The sequence below is a fragment of the Coturnix japonica genome, unplaced genomic scaffold, assembly GCF_054131305.1.
Source record: "Coturnix japonica strain WE unplaced genomic scaffold, WE-NBRP24 Scf061, whole genome shotgun sequence".
NCBI classification, from domain to species: Eukaryota; Metazoa; Chordata; class Aves; order Galliformes; family Phasianidae; genus Coturnix; species Coturnix japonica.
Genome location: NW_028188964.1, coordinates 329,007 through 349,469, shown reverse-complemented (window position 1 = coordinate 349,469; position 20,463 = coordinate 329,007). Strand labels below are relative to the sequence as shown.

The 20,463-nt window shown below is 52.7% G+C and overlaps 1 long non-coding RNA gene across 1 annotated transcript; it reads right to left on the bottom strand.

The window, feature by feature from the left end:
• Positions 1 to 4,917: 4,917 nt before the first annotated feature.
• On the bottom strand, positions 4,918 to 7,058 carry LOC146751801 (uncharacterized). The gene is made up of 2 exons (XR_014941126.1): positions 6,434 to 7,058; positions 4,918 to 6,119 (listed from the first exon to the last, which is right to left on the bottom strand). It is a non-coding gene; the product is annotated as an uncharacterized LOC146751801 (long non-coding RNA).
• Positions 7,059 to 20,463: the final 13,405 nt, after the last annotated feature.

Genomic DNA, 20,463 nt, shown 5'->3' with positions numbered 1-20,463 from the left:
CACATCCCTGCCCTCCATCTTCTCACCTCCCTCCATCTCCTTTCCCAATAGAAAGGACTCAGTGAGGAACGAAAGCTGCAGATGCTCTGCCTTCCAGCCCCAACCTCTGATCTCACAACCCCTTTGGATCTCTCAACTCTCCTGCTTTCAGCCAATAAGAATTGTTGAGCGGCAGCAGCTGCATTTGTGGGACAGGGCTTAGTGTGGGTGGTGCTGTGGGGTTGGTGTGGGAGCCACGGGAGATGGAGGGTGGCCAAGAGTGTGAGTTGGCCACTCAGGCCATCCCACAGTGCCGTGAACCTTGATCCATGGTGACTGAACATCATCGTAACTGGCTGTGGGGCACAGTTGGTTGCTACAGGGCAGTATGTTCCCCTATGCACTAATATGGGTCCCTGCAGGTACATGTGTGAGTGTGTTAGTATAGCTCCCATATGGGTCTGTATTTGTTCCCGTTGGCTCCCCGTGGGTCTTTATTGCTCCCTGTCGTTCTTATGTGGCTCTATGACTCTCTATGATGTTCTTTTGGTTCTCTATGGGTCCTGTGGGTTCCTGCACCTGACAGACGGTGAGAGGGGCCGGGTGATAAGAAGGGCAGAAACAGCCCCATTTCTGTCCCTGGCCATGTTGTGTAGAGCCCCATGGGGAACCTTAGAGACCATAGCTTGTAGGCAAACAGAAGTTTATGGTGCATAGCTTACGGGGCTAAGCTGTGGGGGTTATGGGACAGAGCATCAAGGGCAGTGGTGGTTCTATTGGACACAGCCAAAAAAGGAGGCTGAGAGGCCTTAAGGTAAAACAGCCTGGAGGGAGGCTGAGAGCCTGGCCAAGAGGCCTTGCAGCTTAGTAGTCTTGAGGCCAAAGGGAGGCATGGAGGCCAAGCAAGAGAAAGCCTAGAAGAGCAGCGGCCAAGAGGAGCTGGGGGTTGTACTTGTACCTTGAGGTCTGGACACCTACAGCCCAATAAGCCTGAAGGCCTTGAAGCTGGACTAGAGGTCTTGAGACAGAGAGGCCAAGAGAGCCACAGGGTGGCCCAGGGGCACTCAGGCACCAAAGAAAGTGCAGAGGTGTACGGACTTAGACACCTATGGGATGGCTTAGAGACATGGAGGTCCAGAGGAAGGCTGAGATGGCTAGAGGACTAGAGGCCTCTCTCCTGGCCTGCAGGCCAGGTCTAGTGCTCTCTCTCATTGGCATCCGTGGTCTCTCATCCTCTTGAAAAGCTTCTTGTTCCATAGGTCTCCTTTAACCCCTTGGTTACTAGGTGTAGGCCCTCAGGGCCACCACACAGGCCTGTAGGAATTAGGCCTCAAGGCCGCTAATGATACACTCCTCTTTGATGGCTGACCAGAGGTGATGGCTGGTGAGAGGACGCTAAGTGCTGGCTTCAGTTTAACTCTTTAATTCCTTTAGTTCCTTTTGAGCAACCTCTATTACCATTCTGCTGAGAATGGTTTAAGTTGCACCTGTGGCTGGCATCAGGAGCAACTTAATTAAACCACTGCAGAGCTTCAAATAACATAAAGAAACAAACTGTTGCATGTTCTAGGGGAATATGCAGACATCACACAAGACAGATTATGCACAGATCACTGATTTTTCTAGAAGATCAATCCCCTGTTCTTGCTGTATTCTTTCCTCTTTTCCTCCTTTCCAATCTCATTTAAAGGAAATTCTCATCTCTGCTTCATCTTCTGTCCCAGCAGAACCTCTCACAGCCTAGACAAACGTTTTCTGGGCATGTGATACTTTCAGAACTGACTGGTCCTGACTGCACAGCACTTCCCATTCACACCAGCTACTCCATCAATTACAAACAAAACAAGAGAAAAACAACCAATCTGAACAACCAGCAGGGCCTCGCTGTTGCTGCCTCTGCCAGGAGCCCAGATGGGAATTCCTGCAGTTCAACAGTGCTGCCAGCACCAGGAGGCTGTGAGCAGGAGAAACTGCTGCTGGCCCTTCCTGCTCAGGAACTCCCGTCAGTAACTGCTCTGCTCTTGCCTTTAGTTTTGGAGGCACATGCCTACCAGCATGGACGGAGCCTGGGTGGGGACCTGGAGACCCCATCGCCCACGTGGCCTCATCTCGGCCCAGTTCCCCAGCCCCGGGCCCAAATACTCCATCCCGGGGACAACAGGTACAGCGACCATCCCCAGGGCGTGGAGCACATTGGGGACATAGTGTGTTGGAAGGGTCCTGGAAGGTCATGGGATCATAGGATGGTGTGGGTTGGGGTGTTGCTTAATGATGACAGAAGTATAGAAGGGTTTGTGGGGGAGGATCCTTGACGATCTCAGCACTGCAAGGAAGGTTTGTGTTGGAAGAGTCCGTGGAGATCTGAAGAAGTACAGAACGGGTTGGTTTGGAAGGGTCCTGGAGGATCAAAGAAGCGTGGACATCATGGGGCAGAGCAGCTCCCCAGCCTTGTTCTGTCAGATCCTCCTGGCTCTTTGGCCTGGCCGAGGAAGGTCAATGCTGCCGGCGCTGCTCCTTGTGACCCAAGGACAAAAGGGCCCGCTTCTGGTCTGGGTTCAAAGGAGCCTGAGCATCCTTCAGGGACGGGCTGCTGCTCAGAGGGGCAATATGTCCCTCCTGCTCCCACCAGCGGGCTGTGCAGGCTGCCCCTCGCTGCTGCCTCCATCTCCTCCATCCCTTCACGCACACACTCTCTGCTGCTCCTCCTGCAGGTCCTGGCACTTACACACTGCCCAGGCTGATGGGGCCCAACACAGCCCACACATCGGCCAGCTCCTGCTACTCCATGAGGGGAAGGAGCCAGCGCGGTCGCTTTGACGAGGACCTTGCCAAGGTGAGCTCTGCTGCTCCTCTCTTCCATGTTAGCATCCAAAACCAGGCTCCTCTCCCTGTGCCACAGGGGCTTCCAACCCTGCTGCAGCTTTGCTTAATGCAGCCTTCCAGGGAAAGAGAGAGCCTTGAATGTGACCCCAGCCCCGTGTGGCCATGACTCTCTTGCACACTCCAGGTCCTGCGGCGCTCCCCAAAGTGGCCGTGGATGTGTACAAGACCAGGGCGCCCGCATACACCATGGCAGCCCGACCAAAACATGGAGAGGGCAAAGCAGTGAAGCCCGGGCCGGCAGACTACAACGTAGGCCAGGTAAGGCAGCTGCTCAGCTCTTCCCCCCTGCTTCACAAGCACAGCCTTCACGCCTCTCCCCCTCCACTGAGGCTTCCCCACATCTCCCTTGCAGGGAGCAAGGGCAGCAAAGAAGGGCCCTTGCTGATCTGCCTTTCCTTTCTGCCCTTCCAGGTGATGCTGATCAAGCCCCAGGCGCCTGCCTCCACTTTTGGGATCCGGCATTCCCTCTACACAACCCCCCTCATTGTGGAATAGGACAGCACAGTCTGGAAGGCCGTGGGGAGGGAGAAGAGAGAGTAGCCAACATCTGGTTTCCTTCTGATTCCATTTCCCTGCATCCAGTTGGGCTTTTGCCCGTTATACTGTTAGATGTTAGTGTTAGGAGTAAGTCATTAATAAATTAATTTAATACCTTTAAGTATACCTTCTTGTTACTCCTTTTTCCCTCACCGCTACACACAGGAATGTGCCACCAGTCCCTGAAGACTTTCTAAGATCAGCGCATTGGAAAACGCTGATGCTTTATCAGTCATTTGCATTACTGAGGTCTGCCACGTGCTGAAGTAAGGAATGAAGGGAGCAAATAGCAAAGGGAGGTGGCCGTTGGCAGTGCAGCCCTTCCAGCGCCATCAGGTAGATGTCAGTGAGTTGCCTGGGGCTGAGCAATTTAAGACCTGCTGATGATCATCTGCCAGTTACAGGATGGCCGGCAGCATTTCCTGTACCTGTGACAACACCTGGCTTGGCCATAAAGACATTCCTGGAACAAAGGTTGAAGGGAAAATAATGAAACACGGAGGCAAAAAGAGAAGAAAAAGCAACGGATGGCAACAAAGACAGAGAAAGCAATGTTTGGGTTGGAAGAGATCTGGAAGATCACACAGTTCCAACCCCCCTGCAGTAGGCAGGGACACCTCCCTCTACACCAGGGTGCTCCAAGTCCCACCCAGCCCAGCTTTGTGCACATCAAGACAAACCATGTCTGCCCCCTGAAACCTGTAACAGCCACTCAAGGGGACACACAGCACCTCTCATCATTTCATTACTCTGCAGACAAGGTTGAAAAGCAGAGCACTCACCCACAACCAGCAAAGCATCTTCCAGGTCTCCTGACCTCCCAGATTTAATGCTGTCTGTTATGTCCTTGATAGAAATGCCTCTGTACACATCCAAAACTAGGAGGAAGAGTCCACGGTTGAGAGTCAGAGAGATCCAAAGGGTCATTTGGCAAGAACAAGCTCCTCACATGCTGCAAGAACATTCTATCATTCCTGCAGCACTGACAGATATATCAGGACCGTCCCACTAAAATAATTCATTTCCATTGCTAACAGTCCTGCTAATTGGCCTACCACAGCTGTTACCATTTTCAAGACCTTCTACTTCATGCTGGCAGATGAATTTCTCAGCTCCTCTCCCCCTGCCCCAATGGTGGGCACACTCCTCAATCTCTGCTTTCCACGCTAGAGCAGCAGCAAACTGTACTTAGGTTTCTGAAGTCCCTTCCAGTCTCAGAAGGGAACGAAACAGACCGAAGGGAATGGATGCAATGGGGCTCTCGCTAACACACCTGTTGACCCAGAAGAGCTTGCACTTACTCAACACCTATGAAGCTCCTATAAAAGCATCACACACAAATAAGGAAGGCAAGAAAAACCCAGGACGCTGTGGAGGGGTCCTGCCTCTGAGCAGGTGATGCCTGTTCCATGTACAGAGGATGGACATAAATTGTACCTCATCTATTCTCTCCCCCGCTTCATACAGGCACTTAAAGACATTATGGATGGCAAAGTAAGGCTCATGGAGAAGACTGGGTATACACAAGATCTTTAATTCATTGGTGGTAGAGAACTGCTGGCCTGTACTTGTCCAGATCATGGATATTTTCCAACAAGCACCATCCAGGCATGGCAACTCACAGCTGAAATGTCATTGCCCCTGCCAAGTAACTTGCCTGCCTAGAGACGTCTCATTAGAGACTTGCAAACTAGAGCAGAACCCATTTATTCCTATTTCACAGGTTGGCTTCTCTTCACTACACATCACATGCACAAGAACAGATTACTCTTGCAAGGAAGCACGTTCCTACACACCACAGCATCCTGCTGAGCAAGGGCATCATCCACATACATTCCCTCATCTCTGTTACCCTGCAAAGGTTCAAGGACAGCAGACACAGCTCAGCACAGCATCTCCTGGAAGCAACCCTTGAGAATTCCCCACTCAGAAACAGCTGCTGGAGATGGCTATTGGAGGCCTTCAAAGGGAATACTAGCTCACAAACACAGTGACGCATCTCAAATGTGCTTTGGGCTTCCTTCTGAAACGAGCAGCAACCCACTTTACTGGGACATTGAGAAAAGAGCCCATGGCATTCATGCACACCCAGAGTCAGAATCCCCTCCCTGCAGAAGATGGGTTTGAGGAGCAGGCCATGAGACACATCGGGTGAGAAAAAGCCAGCCTGGAGCTCCTCACTGCTGAGCACAGAGCTGCACCCACAAGAAGATTTAACCCCTTCTCCCCTCGGCTTGGCTCACTTGGCCAGAACTTCAGCAATACAAAAGAAAGATTTGCAAACCTTCACAGCCCTCCTCACTTTGTGCACATCAGACATGAAGGTGGGAGTCATCATCCCCACCATCACCCTCTCAAAATTCCCACTCAGCAACATCAAGTCACCAATCAAATCCTAGAAAGCCAAGAGAGGAGGAAGGAGGTGGCTGAAGGTGCAGCCTTCCAGGACAGACAGAACTGAGCTGTTCACCACTTCTCTTTAGGCTCTAACCCTCCTTGCATCAACAACTGCTCTGAACTGAACAAGAACAAAACAACCTTGGTCAAGGAAATTCTCCGCTGACTTTTCTCTTACGGAGATTGGGTCCTTTTTCACTTTTCACCCAAGTGACACAACCACCTTCACACATCTCTGTAGACCTTTTAGGTGATTGGAACTTGCTGACGTTGGGAAACATTTAGTTTGGTCAAGATGTCAATGATGATATCTTCATCCGTGCCTGCAAGAAACAAATGGAAGCCAGATTCTTGCACAAGAATCAGAAGTGCCCTCTGGTCTTGTGCCGCCTCCAGTCCCCTGCACAGCCAGTTCTCAACAGCCCCAGGACTACATCCATGCACACAAAGCTGCCAGGACACACTCCACCAGAGGAGCTGTATTTCAGGACATATGAAAGGCAGTTGTCTTTCCTCTTCCCAACTATTTTTGGGGCTGCTGTGCAGCAGAGCAATGCAAGCAGCTGCGCTTCCCTGGAATGAACCACCAGAGCAGCCATTCCCAGTGCCGGGGAAAAAAACAAGAAATAAAGTTGACCTGTGGAGGGAGATCAACTTAGCAGAGCCCTTCATGGCCTTCCTGAGTGCTGTGCTTCTTGCTCAGCGCTGAAGCTCGAGATCCCCTTGATTGTTGCCTAAGGCCACAAGAAAAGGATTTAGCAAAGGCAGACTTGCGCCCATACACACAGAGAGTTGAATTTAAACAAAACAAAGCACATCATAGACGTGAACACAGAGATAGTAAAACTCCACCCACACAAGTGATGTTGTATCAGACTTCTGTCTCAGACAGCAGTCTATTCTAAGGGGACTTCCCGGGCACATCAGAAAGAAGCCACACGGGCACAACTATATCGAGTACATAATTCCATGCAGCTGCCCACAGAGTCTGCAGTGAAACAAAAGCTGGACCACCTTGCATCTGTGTTCAGTCCCACCAGGCCTTCTTTCTAGTAGATCTCCGTGTCAGTCATAAAGCAGTGTGCTGCCATCACAGCCCTAGCTACTTCTCTTGTAGCGGGTAAGGACCATTACTCAGCACCATTCCTTTTGCTCTACCAGGCACTGGTGAGGCTGTATGTGGAGAACAGTGTCCGTGTCTGGGCTCCCAGTACAAGAGACAGCTGGACACGCTAAAAAGAGTCCAATGGAGGGCTACCAAGATCACAGAATCACAGAATCACAGAACTGTAGGGGTTTGAAGGGACCTCTAGAGATCATCAAGTCTAACCCCCCTGCCAAAGCAGGCTCCCTACACCACGTCACACAGGTAGGCGTCCAGGCGGGTCTTGAATATCTCCAGAGAAGGAGACTCCACCACCTCCCTGGGCAGCGTTTCCAGTGCTCCATCACCCTCACCGTAAAAAAGTTCTTGCACACATTCCTGCGGAACTTCCTATGCTAATGTTTCATCCCATTACCCCTAGTCCTATCCCCACACACTACTGAAAAGAGACCAGCCTCGCCACTATGGCCCCCACACCTCAGGTATTTATAAACCTGGATCAGTTCCCCTCTCAGCCTTCTTTTCTCAAGGCTAAACAGACCCAGTTCTTTTAGTCTCTCCTCACAGGGGAGATGCTCCAGGCCCTTCACCATCTTAGTGGCCCTCCACTGGACTCTTTCCAAGAGATCCCTGTCTTTTTTGTACTGGGGAGCCCAGAACGAGACACAATATTCCAGATGAGGCCTCACCAGGGCAGAGTAGAGGGGGAGGATCACCTCCCTCGACCTGCTGGACACGCTCTTTTTAATACACCCCAGGATGCCATTGGCCTTTTAGGCTACAAGGGCACACTGCTGGCTCATGGTCAATCTGTTGTCCACCAGGACGCCCATGTCCTTCTATGCACAGCTCCTCTCCAGCAGCTCTTCCCCCACCCTGTACTGGTGCATGCAATTATTTCTACCCAGGTGCAAGACTCTACACTTGCTTTTGTTAAACCTCATCCAGTTTCTTACTGCCCAGCTCTCCAGCCTGTCCAGGTCTCGCTGAATGGCAGCACAGCCTTCAGGCGTGTCAGCCAATCCTCCCAACTTCGTGTCATCACAAACTTGCTGAGGGTGGTCACTATCCCCTCATCAAGGTCGTTGATGAAGATGTTGAACAAGACCGGACCTAGCACAGACCCCTGGGGGACGCCGCTAGTTACAGGCCTCCAGCCAGACACTGCACCGCCAACGACAACCCTCTGCACTCTGCCAGTCAGCCAATTCTCAACCCACTTCACCGTCCACTCATCTATCCCATACCTCCTCAGCTTTGTTATAAGGATGTCATGGGGGACAGTATCCAAAGCCTTATTGAAATCAATCTACCGCTCTCCCCCCTGTCACGGAGTTCTCTCTAGAGCTCACTCCGGGACAGTGGGCACAAACCCGGGGCAGCAGGAACAAAAGCCCCCCCCTTTTGTCTAGCGGCACGGCGGCGCGGCCCGGCGCGGCCCGGCCACGTGCGATTAGGGAGACGGGGAAGGGAAGGGAGATTGCGATTAGGTCTAACAAAAAAATGAGGGAGGAAAAAGGTGATCTGAGAACGAATGGCAGTTTAATAACCTAATAACACTAAACAACAACAAGAGAGTTTCAACAAAGAGAATACCAAGTCCCAAATCTCACCGATGGAGCTGTGGAAGGCAGGAAGCTCTGACCACGTTGTCTCCTCACAGGGAGCCGATCCAGCAACGCCGTCCTCTTCCTCACTTCCCTTCCGGTGCCCCTCCCCACATGCCCATTAAGGCAGTTCACAGAAAAAAAACTTGTCCCCTTTACTCCCATTATTAGCATGGTGTTCTGATGTGGAATACCAACACCAACCAAATTGCAAAACCATAACATTCCACCCCTTATTACACATCATCACATCATGCCTAACTTTTATCAACATATAAACAGAACAGTAGTTAACATGCATTACATATGTACATACAGATATATATATATATATACACACATGGAATCACAGGCTGCACTCCCCCAGCATCAAATTTCCCTGTGGCACACACTGAACATCCCCATCCTTCTGCATCACCCACCAGGTGCACCCAGGTCCCTGTGCAAAGACAGTTCCACGGAGGGGCCTCCCCTTTCCAGAGGCTGGGAGGACCCAAACCGCTTTTCCCAGCATATTCTTTACATGCACCACAGGAACCTTGTCTCCCTCCACGGTACGCAGGGAGTTGGACTGTGTAGGGCCGTCTCGGTTGGCTGATCCTCGGGTGTTTACCAGCCAGGTGGCTTCTGCTAGATGTTTCTCCCAGTTCTTAAATGTTCCACCACCCATCGCTTTCAGCGTGGTTTTCAGCAAACCGTTGTGGCGCTCGATCTTACCAGCGGCTGGTGCGTGATAGGGGATGTGATAGATCCATTCAATGCCATGTTCTTTGGCCCAGGTGCTCTGGAGCACCGCCCTGTTCCAACGTGGCTTGGATCAGCCCATGGCAGATGGTCGGGCTGTGTTTCCACCCCTGGGGCAAACGATTCCAAGTGTACTGAACACCCCTCCAGGTATGCAAGGAGCCCCCTGGCCAGTCACTATACGATGTTTCTGCCAGTCTCTACCAGTGAGGCTTATCTCGGCCTCCAATACAGACAGTTCCTGTGAACCCCCAGTCACCCCATGTATATGTATCCGTTCTGTCCCTTCGAAACCTGAGGGTATCAGAGTGCACTGTGAACCGGTATCCACCAGAGCTTTATATTTTTGTGGTTCTGATGTGCCAGGCCACCGAATCCACACAGTCCAATACACTCTATTATCCCTTTCCCCCCCCTGGCTGAGGGCAGGGCCCCTCTATTGGTTGTCTGAGGCGGTAGAGGCAACCTCAGTAGTGGCTGACCTCTTTTGTAATTTTCTTACCCGTGCTCGCAGTACAAAATTGGGTTCGTCATGCCACTTCTTCATATCCTCTCCATGGTCACGCAGGTAGTTCCACATGGCACCACGTGACATAGGCTCACTGCAGTCCTTCACTCGGACAGGTGTGCGTTTGCGTCTGACAGCTGAGACTGCCACAGGTTCACTGTGGTTCCTTGCCGCAGACCAGCTCTTCTGCATGTTGTCCTGTCTTCTCTCCATTTGGTCCATTCTATCCACCATTTTACAGATGGCTGCGATGGTGGTACGGTGTGGCAGTAGTGAGTATTTGATATTTTGCAGTGAAAGGATGAGCTCAAAAATTTCAGGTCTCCTATCCAGCTCATCATACCTGTTAGAGTTCGTTAATAGTACACTGGAATACTTCCCTGGTGCTGACCGTATGAGTTTCTTGCATATTTCCGGAGTACCGCTCACCTTTTCTGGGTCATGGTAATCCTCTGGGTCCCCAGGGACAAACGTGGGATCGAACAGCATTTCTGCCACAGCCATTTCTCTCAGGTACTGGATACCTTCCTCAGCTGTACTCCATTTTTCCAGTACAGGCTCCAAATCAGTTTTGAGAAGACAGGTTGCCTTTACAGCTGATAGAATCCTCTCCCCGAGATTGGCGACTCCATCGAGACATCTGCTGATCCCTCTATCAATAGATGAGTCTCGAGCAATGTTTCCTAATTGACGAGCCTCATCGCAGCTTAGGGACATGCAGGAGGCCCCATTGTCCCAACACCGGAGCAGCCAAGTGACAAGGCGTTCACCTGGGAGTCGGGCAAACTCCTTTCTCGCACTTTGGATTTCAGTAATTTTCAGAGGTTTACGAGTAGAGGAAGCAGTGACTTTTCCCTCATCATCACTATCTTCTCCATGTCTGTTAGTCTTCTGAGTTGCCTTTCTCGGTGGTTTTGGGGAGGGTCCCTCGCCCGGATCTTCCTCTACTTCCTCCATCCGTTCCAGACGTGAGGACACACGTTCCCATCTCTGGCCTTCCACTGGGGCGACTGACACTGATGCTGGTGCTTCCTGTGGTCGGCTGGGATTAACTTGTTGCCTTCCCCTTAGGGTTTGGATCTCATTCTCGAGACTCTCTATCTTTTTCATAAGCCATTCGATCTGAGATCCCCCTGATCTCCCACACTCACTCAGGGGTTCTATTAATTTCCCAAGGTCCCTCTGGTGTTCAGGGGTGAGATTACCTGATACTGGGGGTCCCGATGCTTCTGGCCCTTTTCCTGAGTCTCTCTGCACTATTCTTTGCAAGTCTCTCTGCAATTTATAGTAAACTACTACAATTAGAGAGACTAACAACACAGTATTCCAATTGACACCCCAGTCATACTTAAGGAATTCAGAGCATTCGTGAGCCAGTTCAAGCACGGTGCCTGTGATGTTCGTTAGTCTGGAAGGGAGCCAGGCAGATATCTCTATCCCTGCCAGCCGTCGGATTAATAAATCTACCCCTACCCCCAACATCAGGAAGTCCTTAAGCCAGGACCACAGGAACCTAGGGACTATCAGTCCTACATACAGGGCTGCTGAAAAAAACCACCTAATTACTGCCCAAAACATTGCCCTGAGCTCTGCCCGCATTCTCCACCAAAAATGTCACGGAGTTCTCTCTAGAGCTCACTCCGGGACAGTGGGCACAAAACCCGGGGCAGCAGGAACAAAAGCCCCCCCCCCCCTTTTTTCTCTAGCGGCAGTGCGGCATGGCCCGGCATGGCCCGGCCACGTGCGTTTAGGGAGATGGGGAAGGGAAGGGAGATTGCGATTAGGTCTAACAAAAAATGAGGGAGAAAAAAAGGTGATCTGAGAACGAATGGCAGTTTAATAACCCAATAACGCTAAACAACAACAAGAGAGTTTCAACAAAGAGAATACCAAGTCCCCAATCTCACCGATGGAGCTGTGGAAGGCAGGAAGCTCTGACCATGTTGTCTCCTCGCAGGGAGCCGGTCCAGCAACCCCGTCCCCTTCCTCACTTCCCTTCCGGTGCTCCACCCCACATGCTCATTAAGGCAGTTCACAGAAAAAAAACTTGTCCCCTTTACTCCCATTATTAGCATGGTGTTCTGATGTGGAATACCAACACCAACCAAATTGCAAAACCATAACACCATTGCAGCACCCCGATCCTCTCACCATAGCCACCCCAAGGATCTTCCCTAATGAACTTGGCCAACCCCATTATCATCTTAACGCTAACGAGCTGGCTTACATCCTCCAAGGCTGTGGCAAGGTAAGGCCCTATATTATATATAGGGGATATAGGGGGGTGGGATGCAAATGAGGCTTAATGAGCTCATGAATATGCGAATGCAGGCCGGCCTGGTGTTGGAGAATGGGGAGAGCCTGAGCTTCGAGGTGGAAGTGGGGGACGTCCTATTCTTCCCTATGGGGAGCCAGCATTACTTGAAGAGCGGGTGCCCCGACGGGATCCTATTGGTGCTGGGTTATAGCACCGGGAATATGGTGGGTCTATGGGGTATATATGGGGTTCTATGGGGGTCTATGGGGTCTATAGGGGTCTATGGGGCTCTATGGGTGGCTATAGGGTCTATATGGGTTCCTATTGGATCCAATTGGGTCCTATGGGGTTCTATGGGGTCCTATTGGGTTCTATGGGGCTCTATGGAGCCTTATGGGGTCTATGGGGGTCTATGGGGGTCTATGGGGCTCTATGGGGTCCTATGGGGGTCTATGGGGCTCTATGGGAGGTCTATAGGGGTCTATGGGTCACTATTTGGCAGCTATGGGGTCTATGGGGGTCTATGGGGGTCTATGGGGCTCTATGGGTCTCTATGGGGCTCTATGGGGTCTATATGGGGCTCTGTGGGGTCCTATGGGGGTCTGTGGGGGTTTATGGGGTGTCTATGGGGCTCTATGGCGTTCTATGGGGGTCTGTGGGGCTCTATGGGGTTCTATGGAGCTCTATGGAGCCTTATGGGGTCTATGGGAGTCTATAGGGCTCTATGGGGTCCTATGGGGGTCTATGGGGCTCTATGGGGGGTCTATAGGGGTCTATGGGTCACTATTTGGCAACTATGGGGTCTATGGGGGTATATGGGGGTCTATGGGGCTCTATGGGTCTCTATGGGGCTCTATGGGGTCTATATGGGGCTCTATGGGGTCCTATGGGGGTCTTTGGGGGTTTATGGGGTGTCTATGGGGCTCTATGGCGTTCTATGGGGGTCTGTGGGCCTCTATGGGGTTCTATGGTGTTCTATGGAGCTCTATGGGGGTCTGTTGGGATCTATGGGGCTCTATGGGGGGTCTATAGGGGTCTATGGGTCTCTATGGGGGTCTATGGGGGGCTATAGGGCTCTATGGGGTGCTATGGGGTCTCTATGGGGTTTATGGGGTCTCTATGGGGCTCTACGGGTTAACTATTTGGCATCCCTGGCCCTCCATTCATTCGAATGGATCCCTATTTGGCACCTATGGGGCTCCATTCATTCCTATCGAAGACTGTTTGGCAGCTCAGAGCCTCCATTCATTTTAAATGCTCACTATTTGGCACCTATAGGAACTCCAAACCCAGCGCCTCAATCGCTACTTCCGGTCTCTCCCGGCCGCCATCTTGGCTCGCCTCTTCAGTACGGATCTAGAAAAGACCCGGATGTTGCTCCGGGATTAATTAAAGCTCATTAATTAACGCTTCTAACTCATTAAACAGATGGCAACGCATTGATTGTATTGAGACGGTCCTCCAGGGCCATAGAGTTGGACGGGGTAGAAGAGACTTCCGGGTTTAGAGAGGCATAAAGGGACTTCCGGGTTCCGAACGCTTCCGAACGGCTCCGAAGGTTTCCGAAGCCCGAAGAAACCCGGAAGTCGAGCGGAGCGGCTCCGAACTGGACCCGAGCGGCTCCGAGCGCTTCCGAGTGCACCCGAGTGGTTCCTAAGTCGACCCGAGCGCTTCCGAAAGGTTCCGAACGGTTCCGAAGACTGAAGAAACACTAAAGTCGATCGTAGCGACCCCGAATGGCTCCGAACTGGACCCGAGTGTTTCCGAGCGTCTCCGAAGTCGACCGGAGCGCTTCCGAACGGTTCCGAATGGTTCCGAAAGGGTCCGAAGCCCGAAGAGACACGGAAATTGCTCGTAGCGATCCCGAATGGCTCCGAAGTGGACCCGAAGGGCTCCGAGCGTTTCCGAGCTCCTCCGAAGTGAACCCGAGAGCTTCCGAAAGGATCCGAATGGTTCCGAAGCCTGAAGAAACCCGGAAGTCGCTTGTAGCGACCCCGAACGGCTCCGAACGGCTCCGAACTGGACCCGAAAGTTTCTGAATGTTTCCGAAGTTGACCCGAGCGCTTCCGAACGGAACCGAAGCCCGAAAAACCCGGAAATCGCTCGTAGCGATCCCGAAATGGACCCGAGCGTTTCCGAAAGGTTCCGAACAGCTCCGAACCCGACCGGAAGCCGCCTGTAGCAACCCGGAAGTCAACCGGAAGTCGCAGGGAGCGGTTCCGAACCCGACCCGAGCGGTTCCGAAGAATTCCGAAGGTGAAATCGAAGGAACCCGGAAGTAAACCGGAACTCGCTCCGAAAAGACCCGAGCGCTTCCGAACGGAGACGAAGTGGATCTCGGAGCAAACCGAAAGTAAACCGGAAGTCGCTTCAGAACGACCCGAGCGCTTCCGAATACTTCCGAAGAGAGCCGAACCGGACCGGAAGTCGCCAGACCAACCCGGAAGTAAACCGGAATACCCTTCAGAAGGCTCCTCCGGCAGCCGAACCGGCTCCGAACACCAGCCGAACTTCGGCTTTTTTCGGCTTTTTTCGGCTCTTTTCGGCTCTTTTCAGTTCCGGTACCGCGGATGGAGAAACAAGGGCGGGTGGATTGTCCGGCGTTACCGCCCGGGTGGAAGAAGGAAGAAGTCCACGCCTCGCTTTGGCCTCAAGACTACTAAGCTGCAAGGCCTCTTGGCCAGGCTCTCGGCCTCCCTCCAGGCTGTTTTACCTTAAGGCCTCTAAGCCTCCTGGGCAACCTCTAAGCCTTTAGGCCTCCCCCTATGCCTCTAGGACAGCTTGCAGGCATCTGTGCCTCCAGGTGTGTTCTCCATTACAGCTCTAAGCCTTCCTTTGTGTCATAAATGCTCATGGACTCGTGGTCTCTTTTTTGGCCTCCCTCTGTGCATCAGGCCCTCAAAACCTCAGTGCTTCCAGTCCAGCCCTTTAGTACCACAGTTCACGGCACTGTGGGATGGCCTGAGTGGCCAACTCACACTCTTGGCCACCCTCCATCTCCCGTGGCTCCCACACCAACCCCACAGCACCACCCACACTAAGCCCTGTCCCACAAATGCAGCTGCTGCCGCTCAACAATTCTTATTGGCTGAAAGCAGGAGAGTTGAGAGATCCAAAGGGGTTGTGAGATCAGAGGTTGGGGCTGGAAGGCAGAGCATCTGCAGCTTTCGTTCCTCACTGAGTCCTTTCTATTGGGAAAGGAGATGGAGGGAGGTGAGAAGATGGAGGGCAGGGATGTGGGGTAGGAACCCACCTTGATGCTGATGTCACGGCTCCGTGCCTGCAGCTTGTTACCTGGGACTCAGCCGTGTCAGCACATTCCTCTGCCTCATCCAGCATGTGCTGTGCCTTGGGGAACTTGGCCAAGTTGGCCTGCTTGTCCTGTGGCTTAGCCCTGGTCCCCACCCCAGTCCCCCTCCCAAACACCCACCCAACTCATCCCCGCAGCTCCTCCCTCCCCCCAACCAGCCTCGAGGCGGGCAGAAAGTTATCGACATCTCTTCATTGAATGATCAATCCCTAAATAAAACCCTCTGGTAGACATCAGAGTTTAGGGGTTTTTAGGGTTTATTAGGGTTTTTTATGGTTTCTAGGGTTTTTTAGGGGTTTTTAGGTGTTTTTAGGGGTTGCCATGGATTTCCAATCGGTACACACAGGTGTATTCCGCGTTCCCCCAGTTGCTGCGTACATCCATTTTAATCCTTTTGTAGGACTGAAGGGGCTTCTCCTGCCAATGCAGAGAAGAGAGGCTTCATTATGGGCCGGAGGGGGACCAGTGGCACATAGTGCCCCATAGCTCCCACTGTTCGCCCCATAGATCCCAAAGCATCCCATAGATCTCATAGTGCCCCACAGCTACCACTGTTCGCCCCACAGATATAGGTAAACCTAATACAGAGTCAATGATTTCCTGGAATTCGGATCCATATTCAATAGTTGTTTAGCATGCAGACCCCCCTCTTGTTATCGCCCATCTTATCAGTGTGGGAATCAAATGTTGTTTGTGCCTTTAGAACAAGAGAAGAATCTTTTCTTTCAAGGTTTCAGTATATAAGTGAAGCAGTTTGTAGTTATTTCAAGGTATCAATATAAGTGAAGGTGTTTGTAGTTATTTCAAGGTCTCAGTATATAAGTGAAGCAGTTTTTAGTTATTTCAAGATCTCAGTATATAAGTGAAGCAGTTTGTAGTTATTTCAAGGTCTCAGTATACAAGTGAAGCAGTAGCAGAGGAGAGGCTTTGTTATGGGCATGGAAAGAGCCCCGGCACAACAAGTGCTTCCAAAGGCTTGCAAAAGGGACCCCGCGGGAGTCGGCCATGTTGGAGAGCAGAGGGTGGGCAGGAAAGCTCTTTCTTCCCATGACTTGCAGGCAGCCCAGCCTCCCCCCTTGCACTTGCCATATCTGAACATGGAAGGTCTCCGCAATCTCTCCGTCCACATTGTAAACAAAAGATCCCAGGAGAGTTTCCATTTCGTCCTCATCCACTCCCTCAAAGACAAGAGATGATGGCGGTCACACTTAGGCAGGCCATGCCATAAAGAACACACTGAGGCCAAAGGTGGGAGCCCTTCCAACCCTCCCTGTGCTCTGGTAGGATTGGAGCACAACGGAGGGCGAACCTGAGTCAGGGCACGTTGAGCAATTGCTCCCAGCTGCTCGGCCACAAAGAGCAGCAGAGGCCTTTGGAGACATGGAACCAGCCGAGGGATTCGGTGCCCTCAGGCAGGATGCCGTGCTCTGCAGCAGCCCACCACTGAAATTTGGGAGCTCCCAACTGTATGGGGTCATAAAGGGCTCTGTTGGGTGTCTACCGTGTGGCTCTATGGTGCTCTATGAGCTCTTGTGTGGCAATATGGGGTCTTACAGGGCTCTATGTGGCAGTTATGGGGCTCTGTTGGGTGTCTGTAGGGCCCTTATGGGGCCCTGTTGGGTGTCTGTGGGGCACCATGAGGCTCTTTGGTTCTCTATGAGCTTCTTGTGCAGCTCTATGGGGTCTTATGGAGCATTATGGGGCTCTATGGGGTGTCTGTGGGGGTCTGTGGGGTCTTATGTTGCGGTTATTGTGTTCTGTTGGTTGTCTCTGGGGCTCTATAGGATTTCAATGGGCTCTTATGGGGCTCTATGGCAAAGCTTTTTCCTCGGGGGCCTCCAGAAGCAGCAGCAGGCAGAGACTTACCAAGATGGCAAAGTCTCTGGGGGCACTGTTGACATCACCAGAGGGAGACACCGCCTTGGAGACATGCCACAGGGTGAAAGCTGTGGGCCAGATGTTCTGAGGCAGCTGGATGACAACGTGGCCCTGCGAACCTTGGAAAGCCCAGCAGTTTCCAACAGAAATATCAGGCTGAAATGAGAGAGATGCGTCCATCAGCAGTGAGGCAAAGAGTCGCCAGAGCTGGATGCTGGGCAAGGAGCACAGAATTTGTCTTCTGTGTGGGCTGCCGTGCTCCCCGTAATGGAACGCTACTCAAGGGACAGGAGGGGAATATGCAAAGGTTTGGACAACAGCTCTGGAGTCAACCGCCTTTCTCTGCTTGCCCAGAGCCGGCGGGGCAGCCCTCCCCAGCATCTGTCAGCCCAGCACCCTCCCAACGCTGGTGTCAGTGATGTGGGGAAGAGTGTGGGCTGAGCAGAGCAGCTGGGCCAAAGGAAATGGATGTGCAGCCAGAATGGGGTGAGGATGGGGGGGAGGGAGAATGGGGGCGAAGGGTTGGGGGTAGGAAAGACTGGGGGAAGGATCGGGGAGGATGGAGGGAGGAATGGGGAGGATGGGGGGGAAGGATGGTGGAAGAAAGGGAGGGGAAGGATGGGGGGGAGAAGGATGGAAGGAAGGTTGGGGAGGGGGAAAGGATGGGGAGGGGGAAAGGATGGAGGGGGACGGATCCTGGGAAGGAAGGGCTGGGGGATGGAGGGGGAGCCCTTATGGGGCTCTGTGGGGTGTCTGCGGGGGGAGGGGGGCGAAAGCAAAGGGGGGAAGCCCACAGTCAGCACTTCTCCTGCCATACCTGCAAGAGGGTCTCAGGGGACTTTGCAGAGGAAAAGAGGGGAGAAAGCCGGCCTTTCCCACCGTAACTCTTGGTTGTCCTCTCCGCATCAACAGTGGCAGCTGAAATAAAGATGGACAGACGTGCACTGGGACAGCCCAGAGACAAGCTGAAGGAGTGAATGCTCATTCCCCAAAGCTCTTGGCGGGGCTCTGGGGTGCAGAATCCCTCCCGCTGTGTATGGGAACTGCTGAGTCCCGGCCTGATGCGCTGATTGAGCACGTGGGGAAATGAGCCGGTCAGCCCTGGGAGCAGAGTTGAAGGGTTTTTAAATTCTCAGAGATGGGGGCTTTAGACGGGATGTGAGGAGGAAATTCTTGACCCCCAGTGGGCGGTGAGGCCCTGCAATGTGCTGCCCAGAGGAGCCATGGATGCCCCATTCCTGTACGTGTTGGAGACCAGGTTGGATGGGGCCCTGAGCACCTTGATGCAAAGGGTGGCAGTCCTGTCAGTGGCAGGGAGTTGGACTGGGATGGTCCCTTCAGACCTCAGCCATCCTAAAGCTGCCACGCTGCCTCACTGACCCTCAGTGGGGACCCACAGCCGTACAGCACCATCAGCACAGCAGAACCGGGCCGTGCTCCTGATGCTGCCGCTTGTCCAACCTCCCTCTCGCTGCCCCCATTCTGCTCAGGCAGCCGGTCCCAGCAACAAACACCAGCACAGAACTGCAGCCCCGACTCGTCCCGCTCACTGACAGCCAGAGCAAGGACATGTTACACACCTTCCTTCAGCTCCGATCACCTTCCCGGCGCCACCATGCCGCCATGGCCCAGAACTGCTCCCGCCGGCACCAAGCGCTTCCTGCCCCTCCATCCCCCGCTCCTCCTTTCCCTTCACTTTCCATCCGCACTCAGGACGCAGATCTCAATGGAGGTGGCTGCAGAACATCATCAGTGCAGGCAATCAATGGCTCATGCTGCGCTTCACTGCCTTGTGCTCCTCACTGACTGCTCTGCTGTGCCCTTTCCTAACCCCGCAGGATCATTTGCTTCTGTCTTTAGTGAAAGGGCTCTCCCTCAGGAATCCCAGACCCTGGAGGTTGATGAGAGAGTCCGGGGAATGGGAGATTTCCCTTTAGTCGGGGAGGAGGTGGTCCGTGAGTGCCCAGGAAACATTAAGGTCGATAAATCCATGGGACCTGATGGGGTGCATCTGCGGGTGCTGAGAGAGCTGGCAGAGGTCATTGCTGAGCTGCTCTCTGTAATCTATCAGAGGTCTTGGAGAACTGGGGAGGTGCCTGAAGACTGGAGGATGGCCAATATCACTCCAGTCTTCAAAAAGGGCAAGAAGGAAGACCCGGGTAATTATAGGCACGTCAGCCTCACCTCTGTCCCAGGGAAGGTGATGGAACAGCTTGTGCTGGATGCCATCTCCAGACAACTGGGTGATATGGAGGCTATCAGGAGTACTCAGCATGGGTTCACCAAGGGGAGGTCGTGCTCGACCAACCTGGTCGCCTTTTATGAAGATGTCACTAGCTGGGTGGACAGGGGGAGGGCGGTAGATGTAGTCTACCTTGATTTCAGTAAGGCTTTTGATACTGTCCCCCATGACATCCTTATAAAGCTGAGGAAGTATGGGATAGATGAGTGGACAGTGAAGTGGGTTGAGAATTGGCTGACTGGCAGAGTGCAGAGGGTTGTCATTGCCGGTGCGGTGTCTGGATGGAGGCGTGTAACTAGCGGCATCCCCCTGGGGTCTGTACTGGGTCTGATCTTGTTAAACATCATCAGCGACCTTGATGAGGGGATAGTGACCACCCTCAGCAAGTTTGCTGATGACACGAAGTTGGGAGGATTGGCTGACATGCCTGAAGGCTGTGCTGCCATTCAGCGAGACCTGGACAGGCTGGAGAGCTGGGCAGTAAGAAACCGGATGAGGTTTAGCAAAAGCAAGTGTAGAGTCTTGCACCTAGGGAGGAATAATTACATGCACCGGTACAGGCTGGGGGAAGACCTGCTGGAGAGGAGCTCTGCTGAGAGGGACCTGGGTGTCCTGGTGGACAACAGATTGGCCATGAGCCAGCAATGTGCCCTTGTAGCCAAGAAGGCCAATGGCATCCTGGGGTGCATTAAAAAGAGCGTGTCCAGCAGGTCGAAGGAGGTGATCCTCCCCCTCTACTCTGCCCTATTAATGCCTCATCTGGAATATTTTGTCCAGTTCTGGGCTCCCCAGTACAAAAAACACAGGGATCTCTTGTAAAGAGTCCAGCTGAGGACCACGAAGATGGTGAAGGGCCTGGAGCATCTCTCCTATTAAGAAAGGAAATGCCTTGTCCAGAAGCAAGCAGTGGGCTGGAGAGGGCACCAAAACGAAACCCTGCTTGCACCTTTCCCTCTCCTCATTCCACATGCTGACATTTATTTTAAGAGCAAAAACAAGACTACAGTGAAGAAAGC